Consider the following 14,041-nt stretch of genomic DNA (forward strand, 5'->3'; position numbering starts at 1 on the left):
ACTGGGAAATCATGATCACCCAATCAAATATTAGTTGAAATTATTCAATTTAATTCTCCTTGAGCAAGTATATGATATCTAACCTATGTCAATGAATGTGTCGCTGTAGTCTGATGGTATTACAGAGGGAAGGTCCTGTCCAAGCAAAGAGGAATACTATTCACAGAATGTTTGTTAATGTTTGTTTTTCTCCTTCAGAGAGCATTTGACTCCTTTTTCCCTCACCCTCTGGAATCTCGCTCTTTGGGTGGTTACACGGGCACAGATCCTCGGGTCTGTTTAAGCAGCTCTCTGTAGTCTTTGATTTCTTTAAGCACTCTGGGATTCTACCTGCATGAAGGGCGCCATATAAATGCACGATGATGATGTTGTTGTTGTTGATGATGCCCCTGGGTTGGGTGAAGTTGGTATCTTCCTGATGTGTTTGATGTCTTCAGTGTCAGGTGAAGTCGCTGCAATCTCTCTCTCTCTCTCTCTGATCTTTGCTATCCTCACGGTAAGTCAGAGTCTTTCTCTATGTGATCTTCAATATTCTAGGGTCAGTAAAACCAATCATTCTCTCTCTCTCTCTCTCTCTCTCTCTCTCTGTCTCTCTTCTGTCTCTCTGAGTCTCTGTCTCATTCTCTCTCTCTCTGTCTCTCTCTCTGATCTTCGATCTCTGCATGTGGGGTAAAATGATATGTAAACTTCTATCTGTCAGATTTTCCAGAACTGGTTTTAAAATAGAAGCTATGCGTATCTGGATGCCATGATTTTGAGTTGATATCAAAATGCAAGGAATATTATAATTATCCTCATTTTTTGAGGTTGTCAACTGTTATCAAGTGTTGTCTTGCTCCACACAGCTTTGTCAGTAATGGCAGCTGATTTGTGTTATCTGCTCTTTCCCTCAACCTTTTATATTTTGGGATTGATTTTATTATTTTCTTTCTCTTTTACCTTTGCAGACTTTCTGAACATTATCGGAATGCCAATGGGAGAGATCAAAATGTCACCATCACTGGAGCCTTTGTGAAAAGCAAAATAAAAGACCAGTTTGTCAGTTATTTGTACAAGGTTCCTCTTTCAATGTGAATTATCTTACATTTATCCACACCAAAACTATTTGCCATTCCATATCCACTTAATGTTCCCCTAATATTGTTCATTTCTCTTATACTTACCACCTGCCTACATAATAACTTTGCAATTTCATGACATGATAAAAATTACCCTCTTTCATGTCACGATGAATAATTTGAACAGCAGGGGACACAGATAAGACCCCCGTGGAACTGTATGAGTCATTGCACCAGTGTAAAGCATTTCTGCTTTTTTAATGTGATCCTCTTCATTCAATTTCACTTGCAAGAGTTTACCGAGGGAGCTGTAGTTTCGTGTGCTATTTTGCTATGCTAGTTATTTAGAACAAGCTAGTTCCATTTCTATGGATCAGCTCACAGTTGATTTGAAGCTATTCAATTGTCTTTATCATCCTTCTGCTCAAGGCTAGTAAGATGTCACAGCTACTTGCATTGGTGTAGCTCTGTGGTAGGCTAGCTTACTGCAAAGCTAGACTGATACTCTGCATAGTTATGCATAGAGGTGGATTTTCATACTTAAAGTTGTACAAATGTCTATCTTTTAAAATGCTCTGTTATATTTCAAGGAAATTGGTAGAAACATTTGTTAGTGTCTGCATCATGTTCAAATTGCCGTCAGCTATTGTGGTGACCTCCTGTCATTATTGCAATAGTCAGAGCAGAGTGTGGGTGAATACCAATATCTATTGCTCTGTGGTGACAAGGATTCTAGTATTGGGCTGAGAATTACTATGAAAACAACAGCAACAGCAAAATTACATTTGTAAAGTGCCTTTCACATCGGGAGGACGTCCCAAGGCGCTGAACAGTCAGGGATCAGGACCCGAGCGTGAGGGGGGCAGAGTTGGGATGAGGGAGGGCAGAGGGGGTAGGAGCGCTGTTGAAGGTACGGTCAAAAAGGAGGGTCTTGAGTTGTGCCTTGAAGGACACAAGAGAGGGAGCAAGGTGAAGGGATTGTGGATGGAGTTCCAGAGGGTGGGGGCAGAGAGGTTGAAAGTCCAGCTGCTGATGGTAAGGTGGGCCGGGCGGGAGACATGGGGCAGGCCGCAGCCTGATGAACGGAGGGAGCGGACAGGTTGATAGGGGGTCAGCAGGTCAGAGATGGAGGAGGAGGCAAGGCCATGGAGAGCTAGGAAGTGTGGACGAAGATTTTGAATTCTATCCTCTGAGGGATAGGGAGCCAGTGGAGCCGGGCGAGGGTGAGGGTGATGGGGTCATGGAACCTGGCGCGGGAGAGGACATGAGCTGCAGAGTTCTGGATGATCTGCAGCTTGTGGAGGGAAGAGTTGGGAGGCCGACAAGGAGGAAGTTTCCATAGTTGAGCCTTGAGGTGATGAATGCGCGTATGAAGGTTTCGGCGGCCTGAGGGGTGAGGCAGTGGCGAAGTCAGGCTATGTTGCGGACGTGGGGGAAGGTGGGGGGGGTGGGGGCATGGCATGGATATGGGGGAGGAAGGACAGCTGAGGGTCGAACAAGATGCTCAGGTTCCTGACTGGCTTGGTGACAAGCTCAGAGAAGCGCAGAGAAATACAAAGTTTTCAGGTATTGGTAACAGGTAATGGAAATGGAATCTGCAAATCTAACCTGAGAGATCACAATGATGTGGAATGGGGAGGGGGCGGTATGGGGGTGGTGGGGGGAGCGGGGGTGGAAAACGTCTGTGTCAGCAAACAGAACTGCTCCCATGAGGAAAAGAAATACATAAATGCAAGTTTCCAGGTGGGGAGAAACATACGCTCCACACACACGATTACTTCGCAGTAAGTAGGAACTCGGTTGTTAGTCAATCAGCAGATCCTTTCCGGGAGTAATAATCCTTCCAAAAGAAAACAAAATTGATCACTCAATCCAGTACTGTTTGTTGGACACTACTGTGTGCAATTGACTACCCCGTTTTGCCCATAAAACACACAGTCAATCCATTTTACAGTATATTCTGTGAAGCCCTTTGAGACAACTCAATGACGTGGTAAGGCATTATATCAAATGCAAGGATTCTTATTATTATTAAGATTGAAGACGTTTTTATGTAGTTGATAAAAACTTACTGAGAATAGCTTCAAGATTAAACCATTATTTAAGAATTTTCCAAATTCTATATGCTCTGAAAGTCTGCATTAATAGAATTAATCTTTTCCAATGTAGAATTTTACCCCTAGAGATGTACTGCCCTAATTTGCTTTCAGAAAGACTCTCGAAAAGAGATCTTTTATATAAGAGTGTTTCTGGTTTGCTCTCCTGTGGATTTTCAGTTCCTTTCATCCAAAACACAAATTATCAGATTTCTCTATGGTTACACTTTGCTGTGGATGAAGATCCCCAAATTCCCTCGATTCGTAGCTCTACCAAAAAACTGGTTTCCAGCTCCGGTTTATAAACTGAAATATTCCTTTGATCTGTGATGACTACTCTTTGAAGATAAGTTTATCATTATATATTAACACGCTTAGAGTTTATTATTATATATTCATACCCTGGGATTTTATCATTAGCTATTAATATGTTGAGAGTTTATCATTAGATATGAATAATATTCCAGTTTACCAGCTAAAATATGCAGAAATAAAGAAATAATTCACACCTTATTGATCATTAAAATACACAATGATAAATAGGAATAATAATCCTTACTTTTGATGTAGCATCTTATCACATTGTCAAACGTTCAAAACACTTTGTAACAAAGAAAAAAAAGGTTGGATTTACTGTAAAGTATAGTGGCTGTGTATTCATAGAATTATACAGCACAAAAGGAGGCCATTTGGCCCACCATGTCTATGCTGGCTCTTTTAAAAGAGCTATCCAAATCAATCCCACTCCCCCGCTCTCTCCCCATAGCCCTGCAAACTTATCCTCCCCAAATAATTATCTACTGCTCTCTATTGAATCGGCTTCCACTACCTCCTTTCAGGCAATGTATTCCAGATCTGAACAACTCGCTGTGTGAAAAAATTTCTCCTCACTTCCCTTGGTTTCTTTTAACAACTATTTCAAATCGGTGTCCTCGGGTTACCAACCCACCCACCAGTAGAAATAGTTTCTCGTTGTTCACCCTATTGAGTTCCCTCATAATTTTGAAAACTTCTATTAAGTCTCCTCTTAGCTTTCTCTGCTCCAAGGAGAATAATCCTAGCTTCTCTAGCCTCTCCTCATTCCTGGTACCATCCTGGTAAATCTCTTTTGCACCCTCTCCAATGCCTTGACATCCTTCATAAAATGTGGTGCCCAGAACTGAACACAGTACTCTAGCTGAGGCCGAACCAATGTTTTCTAAAGGTTCCTGATGTTTGTATTTTATTTATAAAGCCTAGTGTTCTGTATGCTTTTTTTTAACAGCTTTATCTACCTATCCTGCCATCTTCAAAGATTTACTTATATGAACCCCAAGGTCTCTCTATTCCTTCACCCCCTTTAAGATTCTATACTGCCACTTTGCTGTGGATGAAGATCCCCAAATTCTCTCGATTCGTAGCTGAACCAAAAAACTGGTTTCCAGCTCCGGTTTATAAACTGAAATATTCCGTTGATCTGTGATGACTACTCTTGAAGATAAGTTTATCATTATATATTAACAGAACATGCCCACAAACAGCCATTAAGTGAATGACTAGTTTTTCCTTGGATAGTGTTGGCCAGGACACCAAAGAGTGAAACATCTTTAACATCTCTTTAAACAAATAGACGCTGTAATACTGCTAAAAATGCATTGTTCTAGAAACAAACTCTCTAATTTTGTTCCCAATAAGTTGTCCACTACTTGCGAACCCTGCATGAGAGCCTTATCATGGATAAAATTAAGACAATGGGAATGATGCAGTCCATCTTTTGTTGTTTTCTGAACATCCGCCCCAATCTGTATCCATCAAAGAGCTTCTGAATACACTTTTTTTCCGTCATTGATCACTATCACTTACTACATTATTTGTCATTTTCATGCTAAGTATACATTGGGTAGTGTTAGAGGGAATTAGATATGTGAGACAGGGAGAAATGGCATTTGAAAATGAGACTAGTCAAGTGGACTTCACTGATTTTTTCCAGCCCTGCACTTTCCTACAAGTAATATATATTTCTAACTGAATTTTGTGGGATGACTTGCCCTTTCTCGTATATTTATCTACACTGGTATCTTTAAAAGCATCTTACACATAATATAATAATAATAATAATAATAATCCTTGCATTTGATATAGCGCTTTTCACGTCGGGAGGACGTCCCAAAGCGCTTCACAGAACACACTGTAAAGTGAATTGACTGTATATTTGTGGGCGAACGCGGCAGCCAATTGCGCACAGCAATGTACCACAAACAGTCGTAGATTGAAAATGACCAATTTAATTATTGTTTTTGGTTTTTGGAGGGATTATTATTTGTATCTCAGTGGTCTTGTACATGTATCTCAGTGGTCTTGCCTTTAGTCAACCTCAGATTTCTTCCTCTCCTCCCTGCTTGGTGTTGTCATTGACTTTATGAAGTACTTCGAGAAATTCAACCTAAAAGACTGAAGTCAACGTAAAATGTGTTACACAGGTTTCTGATGTTGCCTATGCTCTCCATGACACCGTAAGAGAGAGCCCAAAGAGAAATGTATCAGCATGAGGGTCTGAAGACCTGAATCAGGTGAAAGGAGTCTCAACTCTTGATTCAGAAGGCTATGGGTTGAAGCCCCACATCAGAACTTTCAATTCGCATACTGACTTCCCAATGTAGTGCTTATGGTGTGTTACCTTGTTGAAGGTGCTGTCCTTAGGATCAGATGTTAAATCAAGGTCTTGTCTTCCTTTCAGGTGCATGTTAAAGATTCCCTGGCATTACTCAAAAACAGAAATGTGTTTCTTGAGGTGTCCTGGCCAAAGTCCCCTAGATAAAATCGATCATTTACTTCATGGCTATTTGTGGGACACTGCTGAGTGCAAATTGACAGCCATGTTTGCCTACAAAATACAGTCAATACACTTTGCAGTATATCCGGTGAAGCGCTTTGAGATGTCATCCCAATCTGAAAGGCGGTACATAAATTCTAAGAATTATTATATGCTCTCCTATCCCCCTATAGAAGTAGTGAAATAGTTTCACTGACACTTATCGGTGCAATGAAAAGTGTCAGTGAAACTATTTTTGCAATGATTGGAGGAGCGGTTGAGGCAAATTAAAAGATTTAATATCTTTGCATCTTATTTATTTAAGTGCTCCGAGACACTACCCCATGTGAAGGGTTCTATGTAAATGCAAGTTGTTGTATTCATAGTAACCTGCACAAAATTTTGCTGTTTGTACATACTCAGCTGTTTTGAAATCGAGTTCAATTATTTTTGCTGACGTAGCTCTGATGATTAAAATCTCTTCCATGTCAAATGGGGAAGGGGCCATGAAGGCCTTGAAACAAACAAGCTGGTGATGAACGTATATTTTTGCTGCCTGTTCTCCTCTCTCCATTAAATCCACCCAGAACTGGAGATATGTGTCTAACTAAACAGCAGTCAGGCAAGTTCCTGAATGTATGTGATAGTGGTTTGAAGTGGTTCTGTGCTCTAAGCCTTTAGTCGAGCTTTGTCTGGAGCTTTGTGTCTCCAGTTGAAATACTGATTGTTGTTTAGCCAGCCTAGAAATTTGTCCTACATAGTCAGGTGCTGTATTGTCTGCACAGTATGCATGTGGTGCATCTGGAAAGAGAAGTGAATGACCTGTTAGATCATGATATACTTGCAGGATGTTTTAATCCCTACAATTGTGTCCTGCACTTGATATGAACCTGTGAGACAGATTATGTTAATGACAAAGTAGATTTGACAGAATGCTCATTGCATGGGTTTCTCCTGACATTAAGTCCAATAGTCCAATAGTAACAAGGCAGCTCAGCTACCCAAGGTTCTGAGTGCAAGTAAAGATATTACTGTGCGCTGCCACATATATATCTACAAAATACACAGTCAATCCACATTAAAGCATATCCTGTGAAGCGCTTTGAAATGTCTCAATGATGTAAGAAGGCTCTGCATCAAATTCAAAGATTATTATTATTATTATCAGTTTGCAACCAGTGGAAATGGTGCATTGTAATCGTTATACTATCGTGATACTCAGACACATCGAAACTGAGAAAAGAAACCCATTGATTGTGTATCCTGGCTTGCGTGAATGCTATTCAAATGTCTTCAATCAAATGTTTATAGTTTTATAGATGTATATTATATATATATTGTATGAAGTCTTGTAGCTCAGTGGATAGAGCAAGCCTGGGTTTGATTCACGGCAGGATGAAACGTTGGGCAAGTTTCCTTATTCCACGCGCCTCTGTTTACCTAGCAATAAGTAGGAACCCGGTTGTTAGTCAATTGGTGGATCGCTTTTCCGGGGGTAATCATTCCTTCAAAAAAAATAGTAACAATAAATTGGTCTCTCAATCCACGACTTTGTGGGACATGACAGTGTACAATTGGCTGCCGCGTTTCACCCACAAAATATGTACAGTCAATTCACTTTACAGTCTATTCTGTGAAGCGCTTTGAGATGCCTCAAAGACGTGATGAAGCGCTATATTAAATGCAAGAATTATTATTATTATTATATATATAGTGGCCTTTACATGAGTCTGATAATGAGCCAGAAGGAGGGGAGAGGTGAACGTAAGCACGATCAAAAAGGAAGGTCTTTAAGGTGGGATTTTGAAAATGAATGAGAGGATTTTAAAATCATTCCATTCAGTAATTGGGAGCCAGTGGAGCCTGGCAAGGACTGGTATGATGAGGGTATGGATTTTTGTGCGATTATCTGGGCAACGGAGTTTTGAATGATTTGAATTTTTATTTATGGTAGAGCTGGGGAGACCAGCAAGGAGAGCATTGGAATAGTCCAGCCGGGAAGTAGTGGACAAGGGTTATCAGGTACATATGGAGACGGGCAATGTGACAGAAGTGGAAAAAACCTGTGAGTAGAAAGCGGTTTTGGCTTTAGAGAGAGCGTATGAATATGCTCGAGCCACAGTTGACGTTGAACTGTGAGGCCGGTTTTGTGCCATCTGCGCTTCTTAAGCAACTGGGTTGGGGATTTGAGGGAGTGGATGTGACTGTTGTATCAGGGGGAGCGGGTAGGCTTGGAGACGGACCTGGTTTTCAGGGGATGAGGGAATTGAAGTTTGAGGAGAGATGATCATTTAGCAGCTTGACGGTTGCATTTTGATCTCTGAGGGTGGAAGGCCAGAGGGAGAAAAGGTCAGAGAATGAGAGAGCGTTTGTGAGACTCAAGGGGAAGCTTTTTCCATTGGGAGGAAAAAGATGATGGAGGGCTTGGAGGAGAGGAGGGTGATATGATAGGCGAGGGAGATGAGGAAATAGTTGAGATGGCCTTGTCTGTGATGGTCAGATCGATTAACATTCCTTTACAACTTTGCTTTATAAAAGACTAATTGGTATTTGTAACACATCCGTTAGAATTTACCTCAGTTTTAAGTTCATTTGGAAAACTGATGTTTAATGTCAAGAGTACTATTTTCCCCTTGGGACAAGTCATTGTCAAAATTGCAAACAGGGCGCATAATTCCATAAAAGTCCCTTATTAAAAAGAATTGCTTGTTTGCTTGTTAAACCACCTGAGATATTACTACTTACAGAAAGCCTATCTAATACAAATAATCTAATAAAAAACAGTGATATGAACAGACAGATGAAGTCCATCTTGATTTGTACCTTTAATGCCCTCTTCGTCTGACTCAATTGCAGGAGCTTCTCAAGGATACATCTGATGGAATCCCATTCTGGCAACAATTTGAAAGGTCATTCATTGTAAAAGTCACTAAAGATGCAATCTTCCTGCTCATATAAAACTAGCTGTCTGCAAGCAACATTGCCTTCAGGTACTCGCTATTTAGCAGTAGGAAAGGCAACATGTAACTGGCGGCCAGCATCCAACAATGTAAGCTTTAGATAGAGTGCAACCCCATTCTTAACCACCCTTCCGTATGTTTCAGTGCAGCTTCGCTAATACATCTGGGCTTGGCTAACCAGATGTATGTTAAACTTGGTTTCCAGAGTCGACTGGTCAGCCATCCGTGCTAACAAAGCCTTTAACAGGTAAGTCAACTTCCTGGTCGGTAGGTCGTTGCTTGTGTCGCTTCCTGCACACTGCACTTGCACTTAAAATGCAGGAAGCGTTGCTCAATTCACTTTGTCAAGGAAGTGTTGTCAGCAGCGCTTCTTGTCTAAAGCATTCGCGCGCAACACGCAGGAAATTATATTAGCACCCAATGCTGACAACCTTAAAGGCGATCAGTTTCACACTTGGCTTTGACTGTGGCTTCCTGAGATATTGTGACCATAGTAATAAGACCTGAAATCACCCTGCACGTAGAGCCATTCTCAGCGAAGGGTGATTTTAGAAAAGTTTACCTTCTCTAAACATGGATAGTGACATTTACACACAAAATAATGTTTTCGATTTGAAAGCTGAAACTGAAAACCTGCTGGACATGGCCCCATATCTAACTGTTTTGAGAATAGTCTGAGAAAGCATTTACATTGTACCATTGAAGAGCAAACCCTAACCCTAACACTTCTCCTTTAACAGGTAAGTCATCTGCAAAAAAATAGTCAATTTTCACTCTGTGGTGTATAAATCTCCAGTTTATGCACAACTGTAACAATAATCCCATTGCACAATCTACTCACCTCAAAACAATATGTGACAAATCTGTATAGTGACTCTGTAAACTGTAGTCATACATTTTTCCTAACAGACAATAAAAGCTACTTCTTGGATCAGTCATGTGCAATTCACTGCATTCCAACTAATAATTAAAAATAAATCAATAGACGCTACAAGACTGAGTGGAGAGTAAATATGCTAACTGATTGTTGGAAGTAAATTTAGACGTAAATTCTCATGAATAATGTAATACACTTCGCCTGCAAAGCTCCGTGAAGATTAAGAAGATCCAGCAGTCAGATCCAGCTGTGTGTTGGTATAACTGTCAGAGTTTCCCTCTAATGAGCTCTATCACTGCACCCAGCATGGAGGGAGAAAACATATTAAACACAGTACACAACCAGCCTAACCGAGGTTAGACACTATTTTCATCCACACTGTGTCACACACTCTATAATATAAATATAATATAATAATCCTTGCATTTGATATAGCATTTTCACGTCTTCTAGACATCTCACAGCGCTTCACAGAATATACTGTAAAGTGAATTGACTGTATATTTTGTGGGTGAAACGCAACAGCCAATTACGCACAGCAGTGTCCCACAAACTGTTGTGGATTGAGTGATCAAATTATTCTTTCTTTCTTTCTTTCTTTCTTTCTTTCTTTCTTTCTTTCTTTCTTTCTTTCTTTCTTTCTTTCTTTCTTTCTTTCTTTCTTTCTTTCTTTCTTTCTTTCTTTCTTTCTTTATTTATCTATCTATTATCTATCTATCTATCTATCTATCTATCTATCTATCTATCTATCTATCTATCTATCTATCTATCTATCTATCTATCTATCTATCTATCTATCTATCTATCTATCTATCTATCTATCTATCTATCTATCTATCTATCTATCTATCTATCTATCTATCTATCTATCTATCTATCTATCTATCTATCTATCTATCTATCTATCTATCTATCTATCTATCTATCTATCTATTTATCTATTTATTTATTTATTTATTTTTCTTGAAGGATTATTATCAGGCACGTGGAGTAAGGAAACTTGACGCCCATGACGCCCTCTGCCTTCCCCCAGCTCTACAACATCGCCCGGCTCCGCGACTGTCGCACAGCGCAAGCCGCCAAAAACCCTCATACACGCTTTCTTTACATCGAGGCTCGACTATGCAAACTCATTGCTTGTCGGCCTCCCCAACCCCTCCCTCCACAGTCTGCAGATCATCCAGAATCCTGCAGCCTGTGTCCTCTCACGCACCAGGCTCTGTGACCCTATCATCCCAATCCTCGCCTGACTCTACTGGCTTTCTATCACATAGAGGATAGAGTTCAAGAACCTGGACCTCACCTTCAAAGCCCTCCATGGCCTTGCTCCCCTTTACCTCTGCAACCTCCTAATCCCCTACCATCCTGCTTGCTCCCTCAGCTCAGCGGGCTCCAGCCAACTTCACGTTCCCCCCCTCGCCCACCCCACCATTGGCGGGCAAGCCTTCAGCCACTCTGCCCCCATCCTCTGGAACTCCATATGTTGAAACGCATTTCATTTTTTATATTCGTATAGTGTCTTTCACGTTGAGAGGATGTCCCAAGGTGCTGGACAGACAGAGTTTCGGACCCAAGCTGGGGGTCAGGATCGGGGGAGGGTGGCAAGCAGCGGGCGGGGAAAGCAAAGTCGAAGAGGAGGGTCTTGAGATGGGTCTTGAAGGAGGCAAGGGAGGGATCGAGGTGGAGGGACTGCGGGATGGTAGGGGGTTATAAGGTCGCAGAGATAAGGGGAGCAAGACCATAGAGGGCTTTGAAGGTGAGGACCAAGATCTTCAACTGTGTCCTCTGTGTGATGGTAAGCCAGTGCGGTCGGGCGAGGATGGGGGTTATAGGGTCACGGAGCCTGGTGTAGGAGAGGACACAGAACAGGCAGGCTGACAGAACATCAGGAGACTGGGGGTCGCAAAGAGAAGTGGAAAAATAGAATTGGGTGTCATCTGCATACATGTGGAAATGTACTCCATGTCTGCGGATGACATCCCCAAGAGGGAGCATGTAGATCAGAAAGAGGAGGGGGCCAAGGATGGATCCTTGGGGTACCCCGCAGGTGAGAGTGGGAGGAGAAGCCGTTTGTGCAGATGTACTGCTGGCGGTTTGTGAGGTAGGACTCGAACCAGGCGAGTGCGGTCCCACTGAGGTGGATGACGGAGGAAAGGTGGTGGAGGAAGATGGCGTGATCGACTGTGTCGAACGAGGCGGAGAGGTCCAGGAGGACAAGGAGGCAGAGGGAGCCCTGGTCACAGATAGAGAGGATGTCGTTTGTGACTTTCACAAGCGCTGTCTCTGTACTGCGGGCAGGGCGGAAACCGGACTGGAGGGGTTTGAAGAGGGAGTGGGAGGAGAGGTGTGCAAGAAGTTGATTGGCAACAACGCATTCTAGGACTTTTGTCAGGAAGGGCAGGTTAAAAATTGGGTGGTAATAGCTGGGGTTTGAGGGATCTAGGGAAGGTTTTTTGAGGAAGTGGGTGTTGACAGCAGTTTTGAGGGGGCAGGTACTGATCTGGAAGAGAGGGACTGGTTGATGACATCAGCCAGTAGTGGGCAAAGGAGGGGGAGCTGGGTGACCAGCAAGTTGGTGGGGAGGGGATCGAGGCAGCAGGTGGTAGGTTTCATGGAGGTGATGGTGAGTGAGAGGGAAGAGGGAGAGATGGGGAGGAAGGAATGTAGGATGGGGGTGGTGATAGGAGCAGATGCTGGGGATGGTGAGGGGGACAGAGAGGGCGTGGGGGTGGGTGACAAGAGGCAGGTGGTTGAAACTGCCTGGCGGATGTTGTGAATTTTAGATGAAAAGAAGTCCATGACCTCCTCGCACTTGGTATTTGATGTGAAGATTCAGGAGACCTGAGGAGGGGCATGGAGGAGGTAGTGGGTGGTGGAAAAAAGGATTTTAGGGTTGTGTTTAGCCTCCAAGATAATGTTGGAGTAAAACGCCGTTTTTGTGCGTGTCAAGGAACGGTGGTAGCTGTGGAATTGCTCGAGCCACAGTTGGCGGTGAACTGTCAGGTCAGTTTTCCGCCATCTGCGCTCGAGCAGATGGGTTTGGGTTTTTAGGCGGCAGAGATGGTTGTTGTACCAGGGAGATCGGGTGGGTTTGGAGATGGTCCTGGATTTCAGGGGGACGAGGGAGTTGAAGTTGGAGGAGAGGCGATCATGGAGCAGCTGGACGGCTGCTTCAGGATCTCCATGGGTGGAAGGCCAGAGGGATAGGATGTTTGATGATGTAAATGTAATGTTGTTATTGTTGTTTGTCTCTGCCGGGAATCAAACCCAGGTCTCCCACTTGAAAGGCGAGTGCTCTAACCACTGAGCTACAGGACTCCTAGCAATTGGGATATTCGCAATGTAGCAACTGGAATATTTGCTTCCTGTTGGGAATGAAAGCACACCTGGGAGCTTCAACATACTGAAGTGAGAGGTAGACATTTATTTTTAAAAATAATCCCCCAAGTGAAATCAATTATTCACTTCATGACTGCGTGTGGGATATGGCTGTACGCAAATTGGCTGCCACATTCACCCACAAAATACAGTCAATCCATTTTATGGTATATCCAAATCTCTGACTGTCCAGCTCCTTTGGATGTCCTCCCAACATGAAAGACACTACACAAATTAGCAAAGTAAGGGTTATTGATCGCAATGCAGCACACCTCAAGCACTGCACTGGAGTTTCAACCTAGACTACATGAGTTCAGAGCCCTGTCATGGGGCCTGAACCCATATTTGCTTCTCAAGTGTTTGGTGAATGAACTAAGCAGAATTCCCAAAGTAGGAAAATACTGGTGAGATTTACAATTAGTTGGACATCAGCTTTATTTAAAATATTCTGAGTTTTTTTCAAAGAATGGTATATGTTGAAACACGTTTCATTTTTCAAACTCCTGTGTCATCATGCAGGTCCAAAACAACAACAACAACAAGATTACATTTATATAGCGCCGTTCACGTCAGGAGGACATCCCAAGGTGCTGGACGACAGAGTTTCGGACCCGAGCTCTGGGTCGGGGTGGGGAAGGGGGGAAGCAGGGAGATCAAAAGCACAGTTGAAGAGGAGGGTCTTGAGGTGGGTCTTAAGATGGTGAGGGAGGGGACGAGATGGAGGAACCTCAGGATAGAGTTCCAGAAGGTGGGTGCAGCATGGTGGAAGGTTCGCCAGCCGATAGTGGGGCGAGCAAGGCGGGGAACCTCAGGATAGAGTTCCAGAAGTTGGGTGCAGCATGGTGGAAGGTCCGCCCGCCGATAGTGGGGCGAGAAAGGGG

At 42.8% G+C, this 14,041-nt stretch overlaps 1 non-coding gene across 1 annotated transcript; it reads right to left on the minus strand.

Annotated features, from left to right (window-relative positions):
• Positions 1–13,028: 13,028 nt before the first annotated feature.
• On the minus strand, positions 13,029–13,099 carry trnae-uuc. The gene has a single exon. It is a non-coding gene; the product is annotated as a tRNA-Glu (tRNA).
• Positions 13,100–14,041: the final 942 nt, after the last annotated feature.

Source organism: Callorhinchus milii, unplaced genomic scaffold (assembly GCF_018977255.1).
Source record: "Callorhinchus milii isolate IMCB2004 unplaced genomic scaffold, IMCB_Cmil_1.0 Scaffold1, whole genome shotgun sequence".
In the NCBI taxonomy this organism is placed as follows: Eukaryota; Metazoa; Chordata; class Chondrichthyes; order Chimaeriformes; family Callorhinchidae; genus Callorhinchus; species Callorhinchus milii.